Below are 12,523 nucleotides of genomic sequence, written 5' to 3' on the forward strand. Positions count from 1 at the left end.
CACATAGACTCCTCTTTACCAATAACATGTTTAGTTTCTAATGATAATCATGATGCATGGCTTTGGCATAGGATAATTGCTCATATACATATGGATCATTTGAATAAAATCATTAAGAAAGATTTAGTTGTTGGTTTCCCCAAAATGAAGTTTGTTAAAGACAAACTATGTAGTGCTTGTCAAATGGGTAAACAAACAAAAACTTCTTTTAAACCTAAGCACATGGTTTCTTCCAATAGACCATTGTAGTTAGTACACATGGACTTATTTGGCCTCTCAATGACAAAATGTTATGGTGGTAACTACTATGCTCTTGTTATAGTAGACGATTTTTCAAGATATATTTGGACTATATTCGTAGTTCATAAAAATGAGGCATTCAAAGCCTTTAACATTTATGCTAAAAGAGTTCAGAATGAAAAATCACTAAAAATCGCTGCTATAAGAAGTGATCATAGAGGAGAATTTCAAAACTCTTCATTTGAAGAATTATGTGATGATCTTGCCATCAATCATAATTTTTCTGCTCCTAGAACACCACAAAAAATGGTGTTGTAGAGAGAAATAATAGGTTTTTAGAAGAACTGACTCGTACAATGTTAAATGAAACTAACCTCCCAAAATATTTCTGGGCTGATGCAGTAAGTACTGCATGTTATGTTTCGAACCGAGTTCTTATAAGACCAATTCTTAAGAAAACCCCCTATGAACTCTTTAAAGGTAGAAAACCAAACATTTCTCATTTGCATGTATTTGGTTGTAAATGTTTTGTTTTAAATAATGACAAGGATAACTTAGACAAGTTTAATGTAAAAGCTGATGAATGTATCTTTCTAGGCTACTCTCTTACGAGTAAAGCTTATAGAATTTTTAATAAAAGAACTCTAGCCATGGAAGAATCCGTTCATGTATTTTTTGATGAAACCAATCATGTGATAAAGGATGAGTTAACCCTTGATGAAGAGGACTTGCCAAGTTCCCATGCTAAAGAAATCTCTATTAATGATTCTACAAGTAATTCTGAGCATTTGAAAATGGATGATGATCTATCTTCTCAAGAAGAGCATATTCACTCTGATTTACCAAAAGAATAGAGAACTCATCGAGATCATCCTATTGACAACATCATTAGTGATATAGATAAGGGTGTCACTACCTGCTTAATGCTAGAAAATGTTTGTCTAAACATGACATTCATTTCTCAAATAGAACCCTGCAAGATTGATGATGCAATTGAGGATGAACACTGGATTCTTAAGATGAAAAAGAATTAAACCAGTTTGAGAGAAATGAAGTTTAGAAACTTGTTCCTTGACCTAAAAATAGGCATGTTATATGAACTCGTTGGGTATTTCGAAATAAATCTGATGAAAATGGCATTATTGTTATAAATAAAGGTATAGACTTTGATGAAACCTTCGCTCCGGTTGCTAGACTTGAAGCTATTAGGCTATTACTTGCATATGTTTGTTCTTTAAATTTTCAGCTATATCAAATGGACGTAAAAAATGCTTTTCTAAATGGATATATTCAAGAAGAAGTGTTTGTAGAACAACCTCCTCGTTTTGAAGATTACAAACATCCTTCTCATATTTACAAATTAAAGAAAGCTCTCTATGGCTTGAAGCAAGCTCCACACGCATGGTAAGATCCTCTAACCAATTTTCTACTTGAAAAAGGATTCACCAAAGGGAAGGTCGACACTACACTCTTTATAAAGAAAATAAATCATCATACTCTTCTTGTTCAAATTTATGTAGATGATATTATTTTTGGTTCTACTAATGAAGTTTTGTGTTGTGATTTTGGCAAAATGATGCAAGGAGAGTTTGAAATATCCATGATAGAGAAGTTGAATTACTTCCTTGGTTTACAAATCAAACAACTTGAAAATGACATTTTTGTAAGTCAATCCAAGTATTGTAGAGATTTTCTGAAAAGATTTGATATGGATGACTGCAAGTCAATAACTACTCATATGGGATTTGGTACTTACATCGATACATACGAAGTTGGAAAATGCATTGAAATATCAAAGTATCGAAGTATGATTGGATTTCTCTTATATTTAACTGCTAGTAGACCTAATATCATATTTAGTGTATGTCTGCGTGCATGCTATCAATCTAAACCAAAAGAATCACACTTAGTTGCTGTTAAGAGAATCATAAAATATCTTAAAGGCAGAACTGACGTTGGGTTGTGGTATCCAAAAGGAAGTATATGTGATTTGGTTGGTTATTCAGATTCAGATTTTGCTGGATGCTGAGAGGAAAAGTACAAGTGGTACTTGTCACATTTTAGGAAATGCTTTAGTCTCTTGGTCTTGCAAGAAACAAGCATATGTTGCTCTAAGCACTGCTGAAGCAGAATATATAGCAGCAGGTAGTTGTTGTGCCCAAGTGTTGTGGCTTAAACAACAATTACGAGATTATGGCTTAGACCTAGGATGCACTCTTCTAAAATGTGACAATACTAGTGTTATAAACCTCACAAAGAATTCAGTTATGCATTCTAGAATCAAACACATAGATATAAGGCATCACTTCCTTAGGGACCATGTCCAAAAGAAAGATGTGATCGTTGAATTTGTTGATACTCATAACCAACTAGCAGATATTTTCACTAAACCCTTGGCTAAAGAACCTTTTTACAAAATTAGACGAGAATTAGGCATTCTTGATGAAGCTTACATATCTTAACATGATTATATGAGTATATGTATGCTTCATTATGTTTATCTCATGCTTACTTGTACTTAAAAGTGCATATTTATGTTTAAAACTTTCAAATTTTGGGTTAAAAATCATTTTTATAGCATCACCATGCGTAAAAATAAGTTTTCATGGGGTCAATAATCGATTACACTAGAGAGTAATCGATTACAGGGTTGAACATGGAGTTTTAGTAACCGATTACTCAAATGTTGTAATTGATTACTCAAACCTGATGTTTGAAAATTTTAAAATTTTTAAAACTGAGTAATCGATTACTTTGTGCAGTTATCTATGTGATTTTTCTGCATTTTAATTTTTTTTTTCAAACATCTTCCTCAACTCGTGTTCAACCCCATCTTTCTCTAAAAATCTTCATTTTTAATCCATTTTGGGTGATTTTTGTGTCCATTCATATCACATTTTCAATTTTAAACACTTCTACACCATTATTTTTGTGTTTAGTGGCTTAAATAAAAAAACCTCAAATCTCCCAAACCCAAAAACCTAAAAACTCAAAAACCTCAATCTATGACTTCCTCTTCTAGATCAAAGAAGCAACCCACAAATGTGACTAGAAGGAACTAAGGAACTTCATCTTTGGAGTTCAACCCTTTAGATTTGACAAGACTTATTGCTAATGATGAGCAACGTAAAGTCTTTGAGGAGCACTTCCATTGTCGAATCATCTTTACTCCGAAATACGGTAATGTAGGGAATTTTGAGTTTGAGGATTTTCTTTTTCCATATCTTATACGGCAACAAAATCTTCTTGAAGATCGTTTGCTTCAATATTTTCTGAGCTATGTCATCTTACCAAAATTTTGAAATCATTCTCAAATAAGTGACATAGAACTTCAATTGAAGTATGCTATGAAATTTAACATCAAAATCAATTGGACTCAGATGATAATGAGACAAATGTTGAATGTTCGAGGAACTCAAAGCCCTTTTCCCTATGCAATCTTCATAACCAATATTCTTGAACATTTCGGTGTGTCTACTAATGGTGAAACCAAGGTCGCTCTAAATCTTCGCGAAAGCAAGATTGATGTGGAAGTTGTCCATAAAATGGGTTTCTCCATAGATCCTCATGACCGCCGCACCTATAAGCATCGATCTGATAGACCGACTGCACCTGCTTATCAACCAGAACCTACCAATCCTAACCCTATTGAACCTCAACCTCATGAGTTTCATGCTCAATCTTCCTCATCTATTGTCATGCCTACCAATCAGATGATTATGGACGAGTTGTTGGATGCCTTTGATACTCGAATCCACAAATCTAGTTTGAACTTCATCGTCTCTCTTCTAAGCTGAGTAGCATGGACGTTGCTGAAGACAACTCTGAGCTTGAGTCTTAGATTTTGTCTAGGATTTTTGTTTGCATTGGTGCATGATTCTGAACAATTTACTGATTTTCTGGTTGTAATCATTTCATATTTTTGGACAAAATTTGCTTTATGTTGTTTTGTTGTTGTTCCTTGTGAACAAATATCTGAACATCTATGTTTTATGATATGCATTGCGATTTTATTTTATATCTTATAAATATGTATGCTATATATATTATGCTGGAAACTCTTGGTTTTTTGTACTTTTTGATGAAGTCAAAAGGGGGAGAAAATTGGGAGAAGTGTATTTTCTGTCAAATTTCTTTCAGGCACATAACTTCAAATGAAAGGGGGAGCATACAAAATGGGAGGAGCATACTCAAGTAATTTTAACATATCTCAAAGTATGCTGCTCTCAGAAAAATACACTATTTAAGAAGATATTGGTTTGTCATCATCAAAAGGGGGGAGATTGTGAAGAATATCTTTACTCGCAACTTTGGCACGATTTTGATGAAGAAACCAACATCACCAAAAAGAAGAAAAGGAAGAATACTTATGAAGACAAAGAAGACAAAGCTTCAAGACAAATTAGTCTAGCTCTAAATAGGTACTTCTATCCTATACTCTCGAATATACAATAGTAGTAATGCTCAAACTATTTTAAAAGAAAATTGAAACACTTCAAGTATACTCAAAAAAAATTTCAAAAATAGTGTGTAACGGGTTACAACATCCAAGTAACAAGTTACATGTGTGAGAAAAGATTTATCCAACTTAAAACTGATCAGAGTAATCCATTACTGTATTTGAGTAACATATTACTAGTTTTAGTGAAGTTGAGTAACTGATTACTCACTTTCTATAATCGATTACTATAAATCGAATTTAAATGCCAGTGGATAAAATGTTTGGGTAATCGATTACCCACTGGTGGTAATCGATTAGAGTTGTTGTATCAGATTTCAGATTTCAAAATGAAAGGTTTTCATCCCAAACGAAATGTCTTCACTCCAATCAAATCCTACCTTTTCGTAGAGGCACTATGGGTGATTAGAAAGTCTATTTAAAGGCATTGAATCTCACAACACAAACACACAACTCTCATACAAATTTTAAAAACTCTTACAACATTCTGAAATTATTTTTCTACACTTTTGGCAACGAGTTCTTAAACTTTCAAAGTTGATTTTCCTGAAAAGTAAAGTGTTTCAAAGTTTACCAACTTATAAAGAGCATTATTACTAAGTATACAAAAGAGTTGATTGGATTGCAGATTATATTACTTTCAAACTTGTAAAGGCAATCTGCCATTGCTGTACATTCTTCATTATTATTGCAGAATACTTTCTTTCACAAGGGTGTGATAAGAAAGGGGATTATAATAACTTGGAAATGTGTTTTCTCAAGAGTGAATAAGGATTAGTGAGTGTGTAAGGTACATAGAGATTTCGGGGTGAGATATTGTAATTGCAATTTATAATCTTTAGTGAAGAAATCTCTTGAGTTGCAAGAGTACTAGACGTAGCCTTCAGTGGACAAGAAGGTGAACCAGTATAAAAATTCTTGTGTATTCTCTTCTCCCTTATCTCTTTGATTATTTATTTATTTAATTTATGCATATATTTTCCGCTGCACTTTAACTCTTGATTTTGCAGAAAAAATGACCATAATTGTAAGTCAACTAATTCATCCCCCTCTTAGTTGCAATCTCATTCTTACATCCACTTCTCTCAACTTTTCTCATTCCACTTCCATTTCAATCTTCAAAATCAAAATCTTCCTTTCAGTTATTTTCTCTTTTGAAACTCATCTTTGTTAAAGGTAATAGTGTTATTATAAAAAATAAAGGTTGTTGAATAATGGTTCTCATTATTCATAACACTAAACCGTTATTTGTTTAGTTTATTTCGAAAAAATACATGCATTTTAAGAGTTCATGATTATTTTCTTCTCGGTTCCTTCCATTTTTTGTTTCATTTTTATCCTTAAAAATGAGACCTTTCATGGCGTCAAGGTTTCTTAGATTTTTATGTCATTTTTATACTTAAAAACTATACATTTTAATTTTCATGGTTTATAGGTTTCTTCCATTTTAGTTTCATTTTAAGCTTAAAAATTATACCTTTTATTTTTACATGTTCATGGTGTATGTGTTTCAAACATCTTATTGTAATTTTTAAGCTTAAAGATTAGTCATTTTCAGTTTGCATGTTCAAGGTTTCTGGATTTGTAACATTTTTTCATTTTTATGCTTAAAAATCAGTCATTTTTACTATTCGCCTTTAAGGTCTCTGAGTTTCTTCATCTTTATTTCACATAATTCTTAAAAATCATTCATTTACTGATTTTTTACGGTCTTCAGCATTACATTACTTTGTAAAGTCATTGATCTCCCAAAGTGGTCTTATTAATGTTGGATTCAACCTTTAATTCTTTTTATGACCTCTATTATTTAGGTTCATTCTTTGTTTGTACCACTTTAGTCCATTATCATAATTTTCTTTTTGAAAAGATTTTTTTACTTTGCATTTGTTTTAATGAGTTTTAACTTGTTCAAATTTTGTTTATATTTTTTAACACTTTTTCTTACTGCACCTTTAGCATAAAGCAACTCTATAAAAATAAGGTCTTTAGTTCTTTACAATGTATATGGTGCTCACTTATTGTATTACCTATGTAAAAAGGTATTCACATTTGTCCTCAATAAATGCATTATTTTAATCATTTCATTGTAATTTATTATTGTAATTAATTTCTTTGTATTTTGATGGTACCTCTTGATGAAGAATATGACAGTATCTTTACTATGAAGTATTGTAACATTGTCATTCAATTTTCTATGTATATAAGAATAGAATGGACTAGCAAAATTATAATTATATTCTTTCATATGATTGACACTTGAATTTTTTAAGGACAAATTTGTTATTATGTAATGACTTTTTTTATATCATTAATTTAAATTGTATATACCTAAAAAGACATATTTTATTATGTATGTTTTTAATATTATTGGGGATACTTTAGTCATTTGGGATATTGTAAATTATGAAAATGGGTAGGGTCACTAAAGTCTAAACTACAATACATTTTTTGGACGGGAATAAGTGAGTAATTTAAATAGGCCAGAATTTAAAAACAAAGAGGTGGAGTCTTCCCCTTATAACTTTATAACATTAGAATTGCAATAAAAAATAATGAATTGTAACCTTACATTTGTAACCAACATAATTTATAAGTTTTAATATATATCTATGTGATTTTAAATTTTCTTCTAAGAGTGACTAACTATATTTGTAGCTCAGAAATGATTTGATATTTTATATCTAAAATTAAAATAGCAATCTTAGGGAAATAGTTAATTCAAATATTAATACAATTTCAATCAAAGTTATTTCTGATTCCTTAATTTTAGGTAATGTTTATTATAAATTTATAACCATTTATTTTTAATTATAAAATAAGTAATAAGAAATATGTATAACTTATAACAAATATGTATTCATTAATTTTAGACAATCATCATGAAAATATTTTGTTTAGAGTTTAGATTTGATTCTAATATTGCAATATTAAAATAGTAACAATAAGAAATATAACATAAAAAGAATATTAAAAAATTTCTATTATTAATATTTTTTTAGTAATTACTCAAAATATTAAAGTACAATCATTATATTATAAAATTAAATTGTAGCAAATATATGATCTGTTGCAGTACATGATATAAGTTATGATTAAAATATTAAAATGTTTCTTACTTAATATAGATAGCATATATTTGTAGAGTCAATCGTTACAAGGCAAATATAATATTAAGAAACGTTAAAGTGCAACCATTATCTTTTACAGTATTAAAATATAACCATTTATATTAAGTGACAAAAATTAGTATTGTATAACAAATTTATAGAGCTAGCATTACCATTTTATTAATTAAGAAACAGTCTAGTTATTACATTATAATATTAAAGTACAATCATTATAACATTAGAATTGTAACCGTGTAATATTTCCCGCTGAGAAATAATTTGATATTTTATACCTAAAAGAAAATAACAATCTTAGAAAATAACTTATTCAAATATTAATACAATTTCAATCAATGTTATTTCTGATTCCTTAATTTTAGATAATGTTCATTATAAATATAATTTTATAATCATTTATTATTTAATTTTAAAATAAATAATAAGAAATATATATAATTCATAATAAATATGTATTTCTTAATCATGAATGAGTTTTGTTTAGAGTTTAGATTTGATTCTAATAATGCAATATTAAAATAGTAACAATGAAAAATATAACATAAAAAAATGTTAACAATTTTCTATTACTAATATTTTTTAGTATTTATTAAGTATAATAACTATTGTAATAATTTGTGAACTGTATTTATTTGCCGTTATTTTTAGTCAATAATAATGCGTATTTTGAAATTAAGTTTATTTTAGAATCAATAATAATGAGTTATAAATTTATTGATGATTTTTTAATTAATATGATAATGATGTATTCTCCAATATTTTATAAAGTATCATATCATTCATCTTCAAATAGAACAATAAAATATAACGAGTTCTTTTTGTATCTTTGCCCTACAAGTAAAATCGATCACCAAAAATAGAATTGTAAACTTAACCAAGTATAATATTTTTTTGTATAAGTCAATTGAGATACTTGGAATATGTAATTGTTCTAATAAGCAAATTGTTATTAAATATAAATACTAGGATTATAGTTTTTTATGCTTTTTTCTTCTCATATCTATGTAATTCTCTACCCAATCACATATAAATATTCTTAAAACAAGATTTGTGTTGTCTATTAATTAAAAATAGACAATTAATAATAAATCAAACAATCTATGGAAAGATAGTAAATTGATAGACTAGTGTTATTTTGCTTTCTTATTTATTTATGTTGATGTTTAGTTTAACATTCATGCCAGATTCAATTGATTAATGAGTGGGATATTATTGATTTTAATTTTCATGGTTTATAGGTTTCTTCCATTTTAGTTTCATTTTAAGCTTAAAAATTATACCTTTTATTTTTACATGTTCATGGTGTATGTGTTTCAAACATCTTATTGTAATTTTTAAGCTTAAAGATTAGTCATTTTCAGTTTGCATGTTCAAGGTTTCTGGATTTGTAACATTTTTTCATTTTTATGCTTAAAAATCAGTCATTTTTACTATTCGCCTTTAAGGTCTCTGAGTTTCTTCATCTTTATTTCACATAATTCTTAAAAATCATTCATTTACTGATTTTTTACGGTCTTCAGCATTACATTACTTTGTAAAGTCATTGATCTCCCAAAGTGGTCTTATTAATGTTGGATTCAACCTTTAATTCTTTTTATGACCTCTATTATTTAGGTTCATTCTTTGTTTGTACCACTTTAGTCCATTATCATAATTTTCTTTTTGAAAAGATTTTTTTACTTTGCATTTGTTTTAATGAGTTTTAACTTGTTCAAATTTTGTTTATATTTTTTAACACTTTTTCTTACTGCACCTTTAGCATAAAGCAACTCTATAAAAATAAGGTCTTTAGTTCTTTACAATGTATATGGTGCTCACTTATTGTATTACCTATGTAAAAAGGTATTCACATTTGTCCTCAATAAATGCATTATTTTAATCATTTCATTGTAATTTATTATTGTAATTAATTTCTTTGTATTTTGATGGTACCTCTTGATGAAGAATATGACAGTATCTTTACTATGAAGTATTGTAACATTGTCATTCAATTTTCTATGTATATAAGAATAGAATGGACTAGCAAAATTATAATTATATTCTTTCATATGATTGACACTTGAATTTTTTAAGGACAAATTTGTTATTATGTAATGACTTTTTTTATATCATTAATTTAAATTGTATATACCTAAAAAGACATATTTTATTATGTATGTTTTTAATATTATTGGGGATACTTTAGTCATTTGGGATATTGTAAATTATGAAAATGGGTAGGGTCACTAAAGTCTAAACTACAATACATTTTTTGGACGGGAATAAGTGAGTAATTTAAATAGGCCAGAATTTAAAAACAAAGAGGTGGAGTCTTCCCCTTATAACTTTATAACATTAGAATTGCAATAAAAAATAATGAATTGTAACCTTACATTTGTAACCAACATAATTTATAAGTTTTAATATATATCTATGTGATTTTAAATTTTCTTCTAAGAGTGACTAACTATATTTGTAGCTCAGAAATGATTTGATATTTTATATCTAAAATTAAAATAGCAATCTTAGGGAAATAGTTAATTCAAATATTAATACAATTTCAATCAAAGTTATTTCTGATTCCTTAATTTTAGGTAATGTTTATTATAAATTTATAACCATTTATTTTTAATTATAAAATAAGTAATAAGAAATATGTATAACTTATAACAAATATGTATTCATTAATTTTAGACAATCATCATGAAAATATTTTGTTTAGAGTTTAGATTTGATTCTAATATTGCAATATTAAAATAGTAACAATAAGAAATATAACATAAAAAGAATATTAAAAAATTTCTATTATTAATATTTTTTTAGTAATTACTCAAAATATTAAAGTACAATCATTATATTATAAAATTAAATTGTAGCAAATATATGATCTGTTGCAGTACATGATATAAGTTATGATTAAAATATTAAAATGTTTCTTACTTAATATAGATAGCATATATTTGTAGAGTCAATCGTTACAAGGCAAATATAATATTAAGAAACGTTAAAGTGCAACCATTATCTTTTACAGTATTAAAATATAACCATTTATATTAAGTGACAAAAATTAGTATTGTATAACAAATTTATAGAGCTAGCATTACCATTTTATTAATTAAGAAACAGTCTAGTTATTACATTATAATATTAAAGTACAATCATTATAACATTAGAATTGTAACCGTGTAATATTTCCCGCTGAGAAATAATTTGATATTTTATACCTAAAAGAAAATAACAATCTTAGAAAATAACTTATTCAAATATTAATACAATTTCAATCAATGTTATTTCTGATTCCTTAATTTTAGATAATGTTCATTATAAATATAATTTTATAATCATTTATTATTTAATTTTAAAATAAATAATAAGAAATATATATAATTCATAATAAATATGTATTTCTTAATCATGAATGAGTTTTGTTTAGAGTTTAGATTTGATTCTAATAATGCAATATTAAAATAGTAACAATGAAAAATATAACATAAAAAAATGTTAACAATTTTCTATTACTAATATTTTTTAGTATTTATTAAGTATAATAACTATTGTAATAATTTGTGAACTGTATTTATTTGCCGTTATTTTTAGTCAATAATAATGCGTATTTTGAAATTAAGTTTATTTTAGAATCAATAATAATGAGTTATAAATTTATTGATGATTTTTTAATTAATATGATAATGATGTATTCTCCAATATTTTATAAAGTATCATATCATTCATCTTCAAATAGAACAATAAAATATAACGAGTTCTTTTTGTATCTTTGCCCTACAAGTAAAATCGATCACCAAAAATAGAATTGTAAACTTAACCAAGTATAATATTTTTTTGTATAAGTCAATTGAGATACTTGGAATATGTAATTGTTCTAATAAGCAAATTGTTATTAAATATAAATACTAGGATTATAGTTTTTTATGCTTTTTTCTTCTCATATCTATGTAATTCTCTACCCAATCACATATAAATATTCTTAAAACAAGATTTGTGTTGTCTATTAATTAAAAATAGACAATTAATAATAAATCAAACAATCTATGGAAAGATAGTAAATTGATAGACTAGTGTTATTTTGCTTTCTTATTTATTTATGTTGATGTTTAGTTTAACATTCATGCCAGATTCAATTGATTAATGAGTGGGATATTATTGATATGTACTTACTAACTAATTTAGAGTGTGTTGGAATAATAAGTTTTAACAGTGAGACATTAAAATTAAAATTAATGTTAAACTTCATATAAAATCAGTGTAATGTTACTCATCTCAATCATGACAAATCATGTCCTTAAAGCAAAGATCATGTTGGAAAAAATTATCAGAAATATCATATATATTCCTCATATATCTTATTTTACAACTTATTTTATATTGTCTTTCATACTTTTCTTCATAATAGTTATTTAATATAATATGTTCAACACCACCTCATTTGTTAAAAATTCTACATCAATAATAAAATAAATAAAAATAATCTTTTATAAGGTAACCTCATAACATTTTTATTAACAAATTATCTTGATACTTTTTAATTAAATTTATACTTTTTCTATTATTGCAATGAAAGAATGTATATTGTTACAAGTAACTTTTATTGACTATTATAATATAATCCTTTATAAATATATATTTTTTATTTAATATAAGATGATCTATATCATGTATTCACCAATAGCTCTAATTTCAGTATTTTGTCATTTGAATAAGG

The sequence above is a fragment of the Lupinus angustifolius genome, chromosome LG14 (genome assembly GCF_001865875.1).
Source record: "Lupinus angustifolius cultivar Tanjil chromosome LG14, LupAngTanjil_v1.0, whole genome shotgun sequence".
NCBI lineage: Eukaryota > Viridiplantae > Streptophyta > Magnoliopsida > Fabales > Fabaceae > Lupinus > Lupinus angustifolius.